At 41.7% G+C, this 18886-nt stretch overlaps 1 protein-coding gene across 1 annotated transcript in view; it reads right to left on the bottom strand.

Annotated features, from left to right (window-relative positions):
- The window catches only part of FAM160A1 (family with sequence similarity 160, member A1), a 244287-nt gene that overhangs the window by 33783 nt on the left and 191618 nt on the right, over positions 1 to 18886 (bottom strand). The window lies entirely within an intron of this gene.

Genomic DNA, 18886 nt, shown 5'->3' on the forward strand with positions numbered 1-18886 from the left:
TACATCTTTGTCCTCCTAAGATGAGAATATACCATCTCTTGATGAATAGAGGTCATTCCCAGGGTCATCAACTGCCCCGCAGAAGCATAAAGAAACAGCCACACCTGAATGCATGAAAATCACCAGAGAAATAGTTCAAACTTTCAGATTCTAATACCACATACCCTAGAAATCTTAGCAATCCCTCCACCAGAGTCAAATGCACTCGATGCTAAACAAAACAGATGGCAATACAATTTGAGTGATTTTTATTTTCCCTTTTCCATTTTTTAAAATCTTCTTTCTTTCTCTTCCTTTAAAAGTGTTAGTTGTCACATTATCTTACGGTTACTGGGCCATTCCTTTTATATTCCATTCCTCTTCCCCTTTTAATTTTCAGCTTTCAAAATCCACAGATTAGTTTAGAAACCAGATGTCCAGATCTGCTACATAAGTGTAGATGAGCCCTGAGTGGATGCATCTGTGCATAAAGTCTTGGAGCTATCTATTTTGGCTGCTTAAATTACTTTTAAAAAGTTCTGGTGCTCAGCTATCTTCTGGATAGATGAGCCCAGGTGGATAAAATATTACCAAGTCAGTGTGTCTGTTTTCTTTATCCTAAGCAAGGCATGCTTATCCAGTGCATTAGAATCTAATGAGAAGTCATTCCACAGTGGTCTGAGTACATATCGTAGCGCAAATTCCCTTCCCCCAGCTTGGTGCCAACAATGCAAGCTCTCAGACATTCAATACACCACTATGTCATCTGACCAACTGTAAAGAGCTCTCTGTGGCCCAAATATAGCAATAGAAACAGGTAACCATGAACCATTTAACAAATAAATTGCATTGGGAAGAGTGCTTTTCATGGTCAGTCCCTGATTCTGAAACAAACTACTTCCGTCTTTGTGTTTCCTGATGTTTTCTAGTCCCATGTATGGAGCACTCCTAATGCTGTCCTGGGATGCACATTGTGTCTTTTCCTTTATTACCCCAATGCAATGGACAAAGCCTGGCACACAGAACATACTTCTTCCTGAGTGAATGACAGCCCCAAAGATCTAGTGATTTGTATTTGCCAGAGTTTAGTTTAACTTTTGATTATTCTTTATCCTCCACATGTGTCCTGAAGGCCCCAGAGAGTAAAGACATTTTTTTATAAAGATCTCTGTAATAACTGATGTCACCAATCATGGCTAAGGGGGAAATGACTCACAACAATCCTACATTAGCTCACATCCACTTCACTACTGCAAACTTGGGATCCTTTAGCAGAAACTTAATCCTAAATGATTTAGGCGAAAATCTAATTCCCCAACAAACTTGATCACTAGAAAAAAGTTGCATAATCATTCCAAACAGGCTATGTATGTAGTTTCTGTAATACAATATTTTCAACTTATCTACGGAACACTGCTGAACTGACGTGTCATACAGAATTCCAGCCTTTGAACCAATAATGTAGCATCAGCTTTTCCCCCCTTAAGTTCCATATGACCTTAGTAAGCTTGAAAGCACAGCTATCAACTCCTTAGACTGTAGTCTCAATCTCTGTGGCCTAACATGAAAGGAGGGCATTAAGTATCTATTGTTTACTACTGTTAGGCTGGATAAGTGAAAAGATTTCATTTCTTTTTAGAAATCAAAGCTGTCATTTATAAGCTAAGAGGATTTAAGAAGCACTTGGAGGGACAACGTTTATATAACATGCTATAAATATTAAAAACCCAAGTCCATTAAGCATTAAGTTGCATATTTTTATGAACTGAGATCATACTCACATTAAACTAATACCCAAACCAGGAAAATCTGGCTCCCTTCTCCTTCCATCTTTTCCTTCCACCATATCCTCAGAGCCCTTAGGAGCTTTTTATACCAGAAAATCTTTTCCTGTCCCATTATCTTACTTTCAGAAACTTCCTCTAATCCCGCCAAATAGGCAACCTCCTTAACGAGGATGAGACCAGAGCCTAAGTGTGATCACTGGAAAGCTAACAATAAACCACAAGTGAAAAGATGCTCTGCTGTGCAGAATGTAAAACAAAATCTTCTGCTAATGCCCCAAAGAAGCGTTAGCAAGACTGGAAAGTAGCATCTTCTTCATGCGCCCATTATGAAGGACAATCTACTGTTAATATAAGTAAGATCTCTGTCTTAGAGATGACTATCAATATTTATTTAACTTATTCTACAAATAATTGCAGGTAGCTATGAATTTACATAGAAATACTAATAGAAACAGTAAATGACGTTCTACCTTACTGCCATATCATACACAATAATAAAGTTTAGGGATACTAAAGCTTAAGAATGTTATTTCATACTAAAGGTGGGCCACAATGACTGAAATCACCTAAAGAAAACTCAGTGTCCACAAACGAATAATTATCCTTGACAAGATAAGAACAGTTGTTACTCTAAAGAACATATCTGCTTAGTCGCTATTATGTGATTACTTTTCAACCCAAGTTCCAGAATACAGGCCTGACTCAGATACTTGACTTTACTGCTATTGAGTCCCATTTAGTCCATCCTCGGAAATAAATCTTTTTCTGCCCGTCTTCTGTACATTCCTATAGCCCTTGTCTGGGTCCTTCTTCATGCCAAGAATCTTCACCAATCCCTCAAGCTGGTGTTTTTGAAACTACAGTTTGAGATCAAGAGTTGGTAGTTAATTCAGTTTATTAGTTCATTAATGGTTTAGACCAGATTCCAATAGAAAATATTAGAGTACCCTGCACGTGGTAAGGGCAAGTCCTGTTTTGTCAAACTTGTGTATACATATTTTGTTGAAAATATACATAATGCAATATACTAAATATATGTGCTTTGCTTGCAAATTCAGTGAATATACATATATATGCAAACATGCAAAATATTATTTCTGATTGTGAGCTGCAGCCAAAAACATCTGAAAAACACCACAGGAGCACAGTTCACCATCATCTACGCCATCCTTTCACCCACCAGTTCTCATCACCAGTTCCCTATGCTCCAGGCTATAACCCAGCATGGGCTGGCCTGGAAGAAGTGCACACATAGGTGAGATCAGTTTTCTGAACAGGATGGCAACTGAATTTACAATCAATCTACTCTTTTTTGTCTTAGGCTAAGAGCTCCAAAAGTGTGTTTTTATTTTTTATTAGAATTTCAAGCTTCTCAGAAATAGGTAAAATGGACAGTGTGTTTTCTTTTAAAAAGGAGGTGGGTGGGGACGGAGGAGGTGACACCACGCATCACATTCTACTTCTATAAAACCAAAGCTCTCTAAAAAGAATTAAAGCCAGAACCAAAGCCAGCCATCATGCCTACAACTGCAGCAGCACATTAACTTACTGCACAGCATAGGAGTGAAATTGAGCATATAGACATTCTGACCTTTCTGTAATCAGCTCTAGTTGGGCCATCCCATTTGCATCTAAATTAGCACCAGAATCCTCCCTGTAATGGCAGGTTTATGTGTGTCCTGAAAAATACATTTCCAACCTGCTAATTGTTTTTTTGTGATCTAGTCACACTGGAACAAACAGATGGATCCTACCTTCTGTCACTCAGGCAGGTGGCAGGCAGTGGGGTCAGGTGACTGTGGCACCCTCTCCAAGTTAGAAGCCACCCTTCCTTGGCTTTTCCTTTGATAACAGAGGAAAAAACTAGCTGACTGCTGGTTCACCTGGGTCATCAGTGAGTCATCAGCCCCAGTGGGTCCAACCAAAGTGAAGCTCCCACTGAAATCAGCAGAGGGGAAAAGAATGACAAGGCTGGATCACACAAAACAGGAGTGAAAGGGTCTTAACAGGGAACACAGGCCATGAGCCCGCCTGCTGCTGCCAGAGAGAGCCAAGCCAACGGACAGGCGGGAGGCATATCCACCCACCTGCAGCCAAGGGCAGCAGCTGGATGGGCTCCCTGCAGCCATCTTCTCCCCTCCAAGGACATGAAGCGCTAAGAAGAACATTCAAATACAAAAGGGAAGACAGACGCCCTGGTTCTCAGCAAGCAGCTCTACTGTTTCAGCCAAAAATTCAGGACAGAAAATGTTCAATGACTCCAGATCTGAAAATAGTCTGCAGTTGATGATTCCGGCTCCCTCCTGTCGGCTCCCCTATGCCTCCCTTCTGCTCCCCGACCTCTAGGCCACACGCTATACTGCTAGCACCGCCAGAGGCCAGCTGGGGAGGTGAATGGAGGTGACAGCCAAAGTCAGCAAGTTTGCTGATTTATTCCTAAAATATTTGAGGAAGGAGGAAACAGCGTGGCTACAATGAGGATTTCAGTAACATATTTTGAGGAAAGTGTATTAAAATAAAAGCCAGTCTCTGCCCCTTTTCTCCCAGCATTTCTTCAATGGATCTGTAATACATTAAATATATTAGTATAATAAATTTATATCTTCTGGGAGAAAAGGGAAGCAGTGAACAAATGGCTTTTCAGGGTCCTTCTAGGCCCTGAATAGTGAAACACTGCTCATCTCCCCAATGGAAGTAGGAGTTAGGATCTGTCCGCCTGGGGAAAACCAGGCGCCAGAGACACAACGTGGGAGGCAGTGCCACTCAAACCACAGGCAGTGGTGGTGCTCCCAAGGCCATGTGGCTTTCTCACTGAGCACTGCTTCCCTGGAGCAGATCTCAATGCATTTAACTGGCCCAAATTTGAGGTACTTGAATAAACACTGACTACCTGTCCCCGAAGTACAAACTTTATTATCTGGGATTTGGTTGATTGTTTTTCTGCAATTTCCATTTTGTTCTCAGTGTTCAGATTACCTTGTCATGAATATTGTCAACTGCTATGGATGCTGCACCTTTGGGGTTCCTAACTTTTCCTACACCTCCTCGCAATGGGAACATATCAGGAATGGCCCTATTCAGCAAACATTTATGCAGGTGTGAAAGCTCTGCACTGGGTCCTGGGGACAGACAGATGAACAAAACACAATTCTGAGTGCTTTGCTGTTGTAAGCAGAAGCCAAATGCATTATGAAATTCTACTTAAAACCTGAACCTATGTGAGGTCTATACCAGGAGTTATGTTAGCCTTGCAGGGAATATGGTTGCCAGCCCTGAGTAGAAAATGAGGTTTTGAGGAAAACAGTGAGAGGAAGATAATAGAGAATGGTTTTCAGAAAAAGGAGAGGCTTTGGAGCTACACAAACTAGAGTTCAAATCCTAACATTTATTACCTGTATAACCTTGATTGTGTTATTTAATCTCTCTAAGCCTGTTTCCTCCTCTGCAAAATGGGGATAATCCAATATGTTTGAAAGTATTAAGAGGATTAAAGAGAATACACATAAATCTCAACACATAGAAGGGACTCAGCAAAGGATGGCTATTATTTCCTGACTTGGGTCCTCAGTTTAAAATAAGCCAAACTGAGGCAAAAAAAAAAAAAAAAAGAAGGACCAGGAAGTTGGTGGGAGTGTTGGTGGCAAAAGAACAAAATTTGCCTGTCTGTACATGTTTTTTTTTTGGGGGGGGGGGAGTACAACCACCCCTTATAGAAAATGAACACCTCATCCATTTCCACTCCCTCCCCATTCCCTCCCAGGCATTTTGTAGAATCAGAAGATTTTGAGGTGGTCACAAGGGATGGGCTACATCAGCCCCAAAGATTCAGTGTGTCCTAGAACAGGCTGTAGTTAGAGGGGACACAGAAACTCCCTAAAACATATTTTCATCTGTACTTGCCAATGCTAGCCAATCTAAACCTCATTTTAATCCCACAGGACGAGCTGACCAATACTGGCAGAACAAGAATAAAGCTGTCATCGCCAATAAAAATGGTCCTATGTCCAATGGGTCAATGCTGCAACTAGGGTTGGCCAAGTTGAAGTGTTACTGCTTTTTTCACATCAAAAGTTATTTTCGCTTGCTTATCATAAACCTCTCTCCTTGGAGGTTTCAGCAAATGTCTATGTCTATAGCCATTTGGCTATGTCTATACTATGTGTGCATAATTTGTACCCTATAGCTTCATTATGATATAATTTATTAGAGTATAATGCAGTATATGATCCATTATACTTGAACCTCACCTAATAAAGTTTAACTATTGAATACCCAAATACTCCATAAGAAAGGTAATTCATAGCATGGGCCTGAGGTATTAACAAGGAAATATGCGAGCATTTTGGCTCAGAAACAAAGATCTGAGGGGTATTCCAAAGACCACTTGGTTCTTCTCTTTCCTATTTGCTAATTGTTCCAGAAAGGGTCCCTTTTTTATTCAAACTTCTCAGTGACAATTTGAGAAACAATAAAAACAACATCACTGACCAGTTATTGAGTACCTAGTACGTAACTAAGGACTATTCTAAGCATGTTGTTTCAGTTATTTGAGTCCCAACAATCTTATGAGAACTAACTCCAGATGGTCCAAGCAAAAAAAAATACTTACTGAAGGGGTGTCTCACAGAATCACCAGAAGGCTGGAGAGACAGGCTTAGAAAGAAAAAGAGGTCTGGTGCTGGGCTGCCAAAACACAAACACCCACGACAGCCTTCTTTCAAACTCAAACAGAGATTACACAGCTTCTTTGGGCAACACAGTTTAGTCGAGGCTCATAATTTTTGAATCAGAAGAAAGTACTCCTCATTACAAAGGGAGATTCCACCTGCTGTAATTTAAATTGTACCTTACCCTGCCCCCATCTTAATAAGTGGTGACGGAGAAATGCTGTCCCCGCAAAACTCAACTTTCCTATTCCGGAATTCTTATTAAACCTCTCAGACTTCCCTTTTCTAGGCTGTCAGTTCCCTTTCTCAGTTTTCATAATACACACATTCATCCTTTAAGATTGCAAACTTACTGCAGAAATGACTACATCTGACCTGCAATGTGAACTCTCAAAGGACCTGATGCACCGCCAGGTACTCAGAGTAATCAATAAATGTGTCAAGATGGAAATCAGCAGCCCTGTTACTAATAAAAACACTGGATTTTCACAGCCCATGTTGGGGATGCCTTCCTTAGCAGGGTAGTTATATTAATTTTACAATGCCGGAACAGCAGGGGAAATTTTCTACTTATGGTGAATAACATTTCATTGAAAATACAGAGCGTAACTCATGCCATGCTCTTGAATTATGGTAACCTCGAAAAGTGATCCGCTGGAAAAAAAAAAAAGAAATGCTTCCTCAGGCTTCTCCCTATTTATCTTCCTGATTAATAAGACAATACTACTGAATGCTGACGAGACTGACTTTAAAACCCACAGCGGAGGGGAAATGGTCCATGGGCCAGAACCCCAACCAGCAGCTTCTCTAGAATGAAGCATCTGAGAACCACTGCAAGAAGGCAGCATCTAATGCCTGCCATTCCACGCAACCGCCCCAACTCCTCCCCCACTCCCTCCGCCCTGCCACCACACGCACACAGCTCAATCTCCCTGATGGGTTAAATGTATCATTCGGGAGAGGAATTTAAATTTAGACCCATTTTCCTAGACACTAAAACTGTAACAAAGCAAGCTCTGATAATAAAAGACAGATTTCACTCCTCGCTTATTTTCCACGAGCACTGGAAAGACCTCAATACAACGGGAAGGCAGAAAACACACACGTATCTGCCCCAACAAATTCAATAATTACAGTCATTCTGGTTGTTCCTCTCTGTTGTCCCAAACCTGCACATCATCTGCCACTGGATAATCACAGAGAAGCATCCCATCAGAATGACTCCGCTTTACCTTGCCCGAAACGCAAGTCAGACACAAAAATGACGGGACAGCAAGCCCTCAAAAAAAGTTAGTGTGGGGCGAGAGAAAATTATAGTCAGAAGATAAACAGACTAAACTCCTTCTCTGTTTTCCTTGCTTTTGGGTTTTCTTACTTGAAGAAAAGCTTGCAGGGCCTTTGTTGCTGATACATTTTTAATGTTTTCTTAGGAGAGTGCAGGGAAAGAATAAAAGATTCACACCAACTTTCAGACCAGATCTTCCCTCCACTCTCTGCATTTGTTTCCAAGATGAATACCACCTGGCTGCCTTAGATAAGGTGGGGTTTTGTGTGTGTGTGTGTGTTTTAACTATTATTTCTCTGTGTATAGGGAGGGTGGGACCGTTTCTATCTTTTCATAATTCTGATGCTTAAGAACTCAATCATTTGGTACCATTATCTCCGTCATGCACTTGTTGAAGTTAAAAACAAAAGATATCTAATTTTCCATTTCAAATCCGAGATCGATGTAAGCTTAATTTATAACACGAATTTCCTTTCCTACAATAGAAGAGAAGTGACGTGAGGGGCTTCGAAGACGTCAGGGATGAGGAGACTCTGCAGGACCGGTAGACCTGCTCAGCCTCTGAAAATGTACTCTGTGCCTATTTGTGATAAGACAATGCATAAAGTTTTGTCGGCTAACTTCCATTATTTCAAAAATATAAAACCAGGCAAGAAGAGCTATACTAGAAGAAGGGGCAGAAACAGGTATGTCAGGGTCAAATGCTTAAGACGACCTCTAGGCTAGTTGAGACTGGCCTCTGAGCCACAACCAGCCCATATAGGGCATTTCTGCAAATTAGAAATACATCTCTTTGGGCAAAGTAGCCCCCCAGGCCCACAGTTCGGTAAGCAGATGGCTTGGCCAGAGAAGAAGGTGTCTTCTGCCAATTAGATAAGGGTGCCTCTTCCCGTGGGTGGACACAGCCCCAGGCCAGGACACAAAGTCTGGCAAACAGAACAGGAACACCATCTCTCCTATCTGCACCCTCAGCAGGCTGCCCTTGTGCAGTAGACAACCTGCCCAACTCAATGCAGTGGCCCTGCCAACCCTGTGCCTTTCCAATAATTATAATAATAGAAATTTCCAGTTTCCCATCAATGGAAACGAAATTTTGTTTATCTGTAAGAAGCTTTGAGGTTTATGGCAGGCACTACTAAATGTCTCCCCAATATTTATTCTCCCTCTCTTCCTTGGGAATTAACCCTGACTTTATAATAAAAAAAACACATTTCCCTGCTTCCTTTGCATCTAGATGTTACTATGTGTGTCCTGGCTAGTGAATTGTAAATAGAAGTAGTGTGCGGAAGACGAAAGGATCATTAAAGCGAATTTTCTGTAATATAAAGGGAGCTTTCTGTATCCACAGCTAAACCTTAGGCACACCAATACAGTGTTTTTTCTGAGTAAGAGAAATAAGATATGCTTTGTAAGTAAATTGCTATAGATATCTCAATCCCAGCAAACACTTAGAACAGTGCCTGGCATATATTGGGTGCTTAAAATACATATGTTGAATGAAATAATTAACTAATGAATGTTTTAGACCAAAAGAATACCAACTAACATTTATTTGCAGCCCATGATAAAGCAGAAATGTAACATCAAGTAACAAGTAATCTAGTAACATTCTCCCATTCAGTGTTTTCAAACTTTTTAATACCACGACTCATCATAATAAAAATATTTTATAATAATACCTAATACTCACCATTACTAAGTGCAATGCACTCTGGTATTTTCTATTTTATTCTACTTTAAGAGCTAATTGTGACCTACCAAATTGACTTCATGACTTACTTATGTGACAACTCAGTGTTTGAAATCTGTTTAAAAATATACACTAGACAGACTAACCCCTCTATTAGCTTTTCTGTTAACTAACCAATAAGAGACAACACTAACATTTAATTTTTTAAGTTAAAAACCAGGCCGGGCGCGGTGGCTCAAGCCTGTAATCCCAGCACTTTGGGAGGCCGAGACGGGTGGATCATGAGGTCAGGAGATCGAGACCATCCTGGCTAACACCGTGAAACCCCGTCTCTACTAAAAAATACAAAAAACTAGCCGGGCGAGGTGGCGGGCGCCTGTAGTCCCAGCTACTCAGGAGGCTGAGGCAGGAGAATGGTGTAAACCCGGGAGGCGGAGCTTGCAGTGAGCTGAGATCCGGCCACTGCACTCCAGCCTGGGCGATAGAGAGAGACTCCGTCTCAAAAAAAAAAAAAAAAACCAAAAACTTTTTAAAATTTTACTGGAAAGAAACAGTGGCACAAATGACCAAAACACTACTTTTCTTTTGTTTGCTATTTTTGTACAATAGTTAAATATGATCATGGATGTCTTGAGAAGCCTACAACAAAGCAAGTAACGAGGCTGTCCTGGAAACCCTCACTAAGGGCTGGTTAGCTGACCTGTCCTTCTCAGGTATCAGTTCCTGCTTCCTGTTCCACTCTGCCACAGGGCAGCGTCCTCTCTCAGCACTCATCAAAGCCATCCTTTCTCCAACCTGGTGTTCATAACCTTCTACCCTGGGTGCTTCAGGTACTTGCACTAACCGATCCCTTTGCTGATCAGGGATTCACAAATGTGCTTCCCTTCTCAGCCAGGATTCTCTCTGGGTCTCCAGATGATCTTAAAGAAGAGAAAAACATCATGGAGTAGTAGAAAATGGTCTGCAATGGGAATGAATATAAGACATTTGCATTTTAATTCTTAGCATCTGGTGACCATGGGCAAGTGAAGTAATATTCTGGTGTCCCAACTGCTTACAAATGGAAAACAAGCCTGACGTCTCAGGCCTGCATACTATGTAATCTACCACAGTGAGCAGACATGTGTCAATGAAGAAGGTTAACGATGAGATATGAAGGCTTCTGTGAAAAGTGCCTTCCTCCACAGATTTTGGCAAGCACATAAAGAAGTGAGGATCGACAGGATAATAGAAAAGCACTTTGGAACACTTAGAGGACCTTCTAACGCAAACATAAAGCTACCACATAAACCTTGTAAACATAATCAAATGTTAAAGAATTGAAAGATCATCTGCTTCATATCCTGTATTCCTCTCACAAATATTAAGCTCACAGACTCCGAACATTTCTTTCCAAATCATGAGCCTTTGTTTTCTCTGCTGTAAAATGATGATGATCTACCCTCTCTGTTACAAGTCTGTTCCAAGCATTCTTTGATTCCACGTCGGTGACATAAAACTAAGTGCTAATCTCAATTCGTTGTCTTGGTATTTTATTTTCCAGCATAACCAACACATCACTCTCTTCTAATATAGTGGTAAGAGTGCTAGCCACTTTCTTTTGACACATCTATTTAACCAACTGCATATATATTGAGTGTTTTCCAGGTGTACAATATACTAGCAGCTGAGGATACACAAAAGCATAAGAAACATTTATCCCTCAAAAAACTTACAACAATTGGCAGACAAAGCTCATTTGATGAACAAGTACTAAGCAGTGCAGTCCTATGTGAAAGTTCATTGGCAATTTGGAGATGAGAGAAGTCAGCATACGCTTCAGTGCAAGGCTTCTGCCCACAGTGGTGCTTGTATTGAGACCTAACAGATGAATACACGTTTTTTGTTTTGTTTTGTTTTTTGTTTTTTTTAAGACAGAGTCTCACTCTGTCACCCAGGCTGGAGTGCAGTGGCGTGATCCCAGCTCACTGCAACCTCTGCCACCCAGGTTCAAATGATTCTTGTACCTCAGCTTCCCGAGTAGCTGGGATTACAGGCACAAGACACCATGCCTGGCTAATTTTTGTATTTTCAGTAGAGATGGGGTTTCACCATGTCGACCAGGCTGGTCTTGAACTCCTGACCCCAAGTGATCCCCCCCATCTCAGCCTCCCAAAGTGCTGGGATTATAGGCATGAGCCACCACGCCTGGCCCAGATGAGTACACTTCGGATGAACAGGCAAGAAGTGGAAGGATAATCCAGTAGGAACACGGGAGCAAGAATGAACTGTTCAGAGGATGATGACGGCACCAATCAGACTTTAGATCTGCCTTTGAACATCATGAAGGGAAAGAAGGCTTATAGGCAGGATGGGGCCACATCAGGAGAGGTTTTCAAAACCGGGTTAAGGACTCTGGATTATCTTCTGCAGGGCCGGGGGACCATGATATGTTCTTGGTGATGGGAGTGACATTTAAACCACTCCCATTTGTTTGTTTTAAGCATGAGTTACTCCTTCCAAATTTGCTAGAACTTAGGTTGAATTTATGCAGACATGACAGGGTAAAATGAAGTCTCCAGTTCTCATGTGTCCTCCCACATGCAGGATCTCCTAGCAGCGTACTTCTGGCCTCTCTCTGACTCCCCCAGTAGTAATTCTTCTCCAGGAGAGGAGGAGTAACTTGTCATTTTGTTGAGCTTGGGATTGAGCCTGTCCCATCCTCTCTTCTCCTGGGAGCCAGGCTTCCAGCAGAAAGTACATATTCAGGAGAGGGCACAGAGGCTCACACCTGTAATCCCAGCACTTTCGGAGGCTGAGGCGGGCAGAGCACTTGAGGTCAGGAGTTCAAGGCTAGCCTGGCCTACATGGTGACACTCCATGCCTACTAAAAATACAAAGATTAGCTGGGTGTGGTGGCCTATGCCTATAGTCCCAGCTACTAGGGAGGCTGAAGCAAAATGATCACTGGAACCCAGGAGATGGAGGTTGCAGTGAGCCAAGATTGTGCCACTGCACTCCAGCCTGGGCAATTGAGTGAGACTCTGTCTCAATAAAAGAAAGCACATATTTGTCTCTGCTCTTCCCCAGCACAGGTTCTATAATGTGTCTGGGTGAGTCTGTCTGTCTAATTCTCAGGTTAAATATTGGGAATGTTTGTCTTCAGGAGTAAACCCTATTCGCTGGCATCAGTTTCACTGGTAATAAAGATGGTGTTTTAATCTTCCATCTGCCTCATTTTTTGTATTTCTCAACTTGTCACAACTCAAATGGGGAGGAGAGCCCTTTATACCTCAATTAAACTATACTGACTTTTCTGAAACTGCAGTACAGATCCTCAGCTGTGCAAATTCAGTTTCCACTGATTCACAAAAATGCTTTATACTCTAGACTGAATGCTTCAGTGAAATGGAACTGTACTCCAGACACTGTCAACTGATGCCAAATGACAGAAGGGACACCAAGACAAACTCATGGCAACACACAGGCAATCCTAACAGAGAACCCTGCACAGGAAATTCGAAATCGTAGTTGGGTCCCCACCACCCTCCTGTCACCCATTCTGGCATCTCCTCTTCTCAGCTTCTCAATAATCTAACCTTTCCTGGGTGTCCAAACCCCACACCAAACCATGACACCAGGTGTGACTTATGGCCAAAGTAATTCCCAAATTACATTTTCCCCTCTCCTCTACTAACCCCCCGTCCACACTGTGTACATAAAAATCTATATTATAGGCCCTCTGAATTAAACAGCAGGGTGTACACAAAATGAGTAATCAGTAAAATGAACTCTTCTAGACAGTGACTGCATTTTAAAGGATTAATATGTGATGAGACTCTAAATTATAACATGTTGACTATGTGAGGATGAAAATTCTGAGTACACCCTTCCCGGATGGGCCTCTGTCAACACCCCCTTGCCATCCCCACCAAAGGCTAAGGGGACACACAGGCCATTTCCAAAGGTGGGGGGGAGTTTGTTTACTATTATCATTATCATTCATTACTACCACTATTAACAGTAGTTCCAGAAATAGCCACCATTTATGAAGTACCAGTTCTGTGCCAAACATTATGTTAGATGTTTTACATGTATTATGTTAATCAATTCATCTTGATAGAGTAAAATGGTAGGTAGGTATTAGGATTCTCATCTTACAGCTAAGAAAAGTGAGGCTCAAAATTTTGCCCTAGAAGCACACGGCAAGTGGCAGAAGCCACATTCAAACCTAAGTCTACCTGATAATAAATTTCATGTTTTTTACACTATTTTGAGGAGAAGGCATCAAGGCAAGAATTCAAACAATTTCCTGGCATTCTTGTCCCCTGCCCTCTGAAAACACAGCAGAAATCCTTTGAAATTGAATATCTGTATCAACCATTTGGAACACGTCGTCAAAGACACTGTCTCCCATTGTAAGAGTTCAATTGATGGCGTTTTAGAGGATTTATAACCACTCCCTGCCCTTTTACCTCCCTGCCATCCTTCTGCCAACCAGTTCAGCTACATTTGTCAGAAGAAAGCTGCTCCCAGTGACAGATCAGGACTTTACTGCAGAAAACAGCTTCTGCAGAGAAGTCACAGAGCACCCTACTCCTGGAAACCACAGAAAGAGGTGAAATTCATTATTAAAATGATAAGGGGGGAAAAAAAGCTTTATGTGACAGACACCCACTTTCCTACTGTCACTGGAACAAGGGCCAACAATATAGAATCAATGCCCTCAGATGTGTACAATTACGACAATGCATTAAGCTGCCACTCACAGAAGCATTAACTTCTGGTCCTCACTGCTCCTGGCAATCCCTGAAAGTACTCACATTCCTCAAACCTGGGTCACGCACAGGGACTGACTCCACCAGCACCTCTGAGAGATGTAAAAATGGAGTCATTTAGACACAATAATAACTTCATTACTCTAATCACAAAACAGTGCAGTTCCTGCTCCCTGGGCCCCAGGAGAATACTGGTTATCAAATATGGATCTCCAATATTCAAATAATTTAAAAGCCAGAAAATATACATCAGACTGCCAAGCTTGATTTGAAATTCAAGGTTCACAAAACTTTTTTTTTGTTTGTTTTGTTTGTTTTGTTTTTGAGACAGGGTCTCACACTGTGGCTCAGGCTGGAGTACAGTGGCGTGATCACCACTTACTGTAGCCTCAACGTCCCAGGCTCAAGCAATTCTCTCACGTCAGCCTCCCAAGTAGCTGGGACTACAGGTGCATGCCACTATACCTGGGTGATTTTTGCATCTTTTGTAGAGACAGGGTTTCATCATGTTGCCCAGGATGGTCTTAAACTCCTCAGCTCAAGCAATCCACCTGCCTCGGCCTCCCAAAGTGCTGGGATTACAGGCATAAGCCAGCGTGCCTTGCCTTACAAAACTTTTTTTTTTTGAGATGGAGTCTCGCTCTGTCACCCAGGCTAAAGCGCAATGGCACAATCTTAGCTCACTGCAAACTCTGCCTCCTGGGTTCAAGTGATTCTTATGCCTCATCCTCCCGGGTAGCTCAGACTACAGGCGTGTGCCACCACGCCTGGCTAATTTTCATATTTTTAGTAGGGACAGGGTTTCACCATATTGGCCAGGCTGGTCTCGAACTCCTGACCTCAGGTGATCCACCCACCTCAGCCTCCCAAAGGCTGGGATTACAAGCATGAGCCACTGCACCCAGCCTGCAAAATAGTTTTAAGAATATCTTGTGGCAGTGGTTCTCAACCCAGGTTCCATGTCAGAATCACCTGGTGAGTTAGCTAAAAATACCCATGCTCATGCCCTATCCTGATCCAGTTAATTATCTCCAGGTCTACTGTCAGGCATCCCTTGTTGCTTCTGATGTGCACCAGGCTGTGGACCACTATCACAAAGCCTCCTGATCATTATGACCATCAAGCACAACTACACAACACAGGTGCTAAGGTGCCACTTAAGATATTTCAGTGATGGAGTAACAAAAGCTTTTTTTCGTAACCTAGTTTTTTGCTGAGCAGTACTTTGTACATACAAAGATGACCAATCACACTCTTCAAAGAAAACTCAAGCCCAGGAGGTTAACAGGCATTTCAGATCACAGGGCAATGTCAGCGGTGAGGCCCCGGCCTGCACTGCCCATTCGATCATCAAGTTATCCCGCTTGACAGATACTGTCTTCTACCACCTGCCACATGAGATAAATATTTTCCAGAGCATGTAAAAAGATTTAAAATCTCCATTGAAGGAAAACAAAGGAATAATTTGAACGCTTCTAAAACTTCATTATCCATTGGATAGAATGCTGTACATTCTTGAATAAGTTAATTGTCCAAATGAGCACTAGTGGGTTTCCCAGGAATAATAGGATTTGACTAATTCCCAACTAGGACAGAAAGACCCATTACAGAAGAGCCAGTGTTTTCAATTAATGAGAACAAGAATCCAAGCACTGTTGAAAAACCAAGGTTGTAATACAGCAGTGGTTCTCAGCCCTGGTTCTATGTTAGAATCACCTGGAGAGTTATCTAAAAATACCCATGCTCATGCCTTTCCTGATCCAGTTAAATCAGTTAAATCCAGTTACCCACTTTGTGGCCTGCCTTCCACCACTAAAAAGAAGCACAGTCAGTAAGGTGTCACATCTCTAGCACTATGAAGTACAAAGTGACCCTAACTTCATTCTGTGCTGCTACTGCCACTCTCGTGATAAAAAGGATTCCATGTGAGAATGTGCAGATTCATTAAATAAAAATATTGTTCCTTCTTTTTGAAGTAAGGTCACCCAAAATTTAAGCCTAAGAGTCTCTTCTTAGATCCACTAGATGGTGCAAGCTCTCTTTTTCCAGCAGACTTACCAGGAGGAAAGGACATTAAAAAATTAATATGGGAGGCTGAGTGCAGTGGCTCATGCCTGTAAACGCAACACTTTGTGAGGCCAAGGTGGGCATATCATTTGAGGTGAGGAGTTCAAGACCAGCCTGGCCAACATGGTGAAACCTCATTTCTACTAAAAAGACAAAAAGTTAGCTGGGTGTGGTGGTGCACGCTTGTAATCTTAGCTACTTGGGAGGCTGAAGCAGGAGAATTGCATGAACCCGGGAGGCGGAGGTTGCAGTGAGCCAAGATTGTGCCACTGCACTCCATCCTGAGCAACAGAGCAAGACTCCATCTCAAAACAAAAACAAAAACAAAAACATATGGGTGCCCCCAAGCAGCCCATGCACTGCACAGGATCCTTGAGAGGAAGAGGAGTTGCTGTCTCAGAAATCTTTCTATTTTGCAATTAACATAAACATAAAATTTTTCCTAAATTCTTCTTTGGGAGCTCAGGAGTTAAACCTAGGCCGTGAAAGGAATCATGAAACCAAGATTTACTTCCAAGGGGCCTAATGGAAAGAGATGATACTGAAGCCTAGAGATCTAGAGATCTAGAGATCTGGAGATCTGGAGATCTGGGTTAGGTCCAAGCTTGACATAATGTGAGCATGAGCAAGTCACTTAATCTCTCTGGTCCTCAATGCCTTTGTCTGAAAAATGAGAAGCTGGAACTAAATAATCTCTGGAATTATGTCTAGTACTGAAGTTCTACAAATGTACATAACAATCATTTTTCTATCTCCAATTTAATCCCTCCACTTAGATTTGGCAAGAACCTTAAACACAAAGGACATGTTTCATGAAATCAATCCATCCAATCTGTGAAGTTTTTAAAACTGAGATGTTATTAATTCACTTCGAGAAAAACTGATATATTATTAATTCATTTACTGAAAAACACTTATACATAGAGCACCTACTGGTGCCAAGCATTGTGCTAACACTGTGTCAGGCAAAAAGGACACAGAGACAGATGAGTGCCTCACCTTTGCTCCTCCATGAAACTGAAATGGATTCTAATTTCAGACAAACAAAATGCTATCTTCAAAGAAAAAAACTGGATGGTTAAAATCTACTCGTTGTATTAAAGCACTTAACATAAATATAAATATTACACATGCTTAGTCAGAAAGTTTGATGTCTTGATAAATAACCATAGCAATGATATATTGCCAATTATTGTACCTTGATATCTCATAGGCAACTCAAATGAAAAACAGTATAGAAAAGTCTGATGCAATGATACAATTTCATTTCTACATGTAGAGAGCACATTTCAAACATCATTCTTGGAGCCATGACTCATTCTTCAGAAATATTTTTTGGTTCATTTTTCATAGAATACCTATATCTTCCTTTGAATTTTTTCAGCAGTATCTGTCTCAACTCTGGTTCTCTTTTGGACTTCCACAACATTTAGGAGTTGCTTACATAGAGCACCTACTGGGTACCAAGGAACAGCCATCTCTAGCCAATCCTAACCACCACCCCACCACCACCCACCCCTGTGCAAGTGCCTCATTTTTTTCCCACTCCATGCCACCCCACAATGCTAGCTAAACATCAGTTCATCAACCTAACCTGACCACTACAGTTCTCGTTAGCTTTCTCTCTCATTCCCTCACGTTTGCTACATACACACATACACACACACACACACACAGGCTCCTACCTACTTACCATATCTACATTCACATGTTCATTTATTCAAGAGATGTCAAAATACCTATCACACACTTGGCAATGTACTGTAAATGCTGCTATAACATTTGTTCAATGAACGAATGAATAAACAAACATGTATGGTTCCCTACTGTCATGGTGTTTACCACCTGGTATGAGAGGTACAACACAATAAATCTATAATGATCATACAACGTAATCTTCAAGTGCCACTTGGGTGATGCCAGCAAACTCTAGAGAAGTGAAGGGTTATTGCCTATGCCTGGACTGATCAGGAAGAATCTGGGAGGTGGCATGCAATCTGGACATTGGAGGATGAGAAGATTTGGATAAATATAGTTGGAAGAGAGATAAATACAGTTGGCATCTCAAGTGGAGGAAAGGCATAAGCATGGACATTTAACTAGAAGGCTGGAATCACACTCAGGGTACAGCAAATGGCCCAGAATAGCTGGAGAAGTGAGTCTATAGAGAAGGAGGTAGAAGGAGCTTTGGGATTAGCCTAGGAAAAGATTCAAATGGTTGGGTTCCACCAAGTCTACATCTCTGAGTTATTTCTCCTAATAAATCTGATTTCTACAATTCTCTACCTATTTCCTCCTGGCAATATGCCAAACTTGATAAATTACAGTGAAAAGATGATACACACAGAGCCTCTTCTTAGATCCATTAGATGGTGGCATTATGGGGTGGCATGGAGTGGGAATAAAAGAGCTGTTTAGTCATCTAAATCTATTATTTTTCCAACAAGTATAGAACAATAAAAACAAAAACAGTAAAAAGAGTTAACTCATACACATTGTTCCAGGCACCATTTTAAAGTATCAACTCATTTACGCTTCACCAATCCTGTAAGGTAAAGCATTATTATTATCGCCCCTATTTTAAAAATGAAGAACACGGGCCGGGCGCGGTGGCTCAAGCCTGTAATCCCAGCACTTTGGGAGGCCGAGACGGG

The sequence above is a fragment of the Colobus angolensis genome, unplaced genomic scaffold, assembly GCF_000951035.1.
Source record: "Colobus angolensis palliatus isolate OR3802 unplaced genomic scaffold, Cang.pa_1.0 Scaffold111, whole genome shotgun sequence".
In the NCBI taxonomy this organism is placed as follows: Eukaryota; Metazoa; Chordata; class Mammalia; order Primates; family Cercopithecidae; genus Colobus; species Colobus angolensis.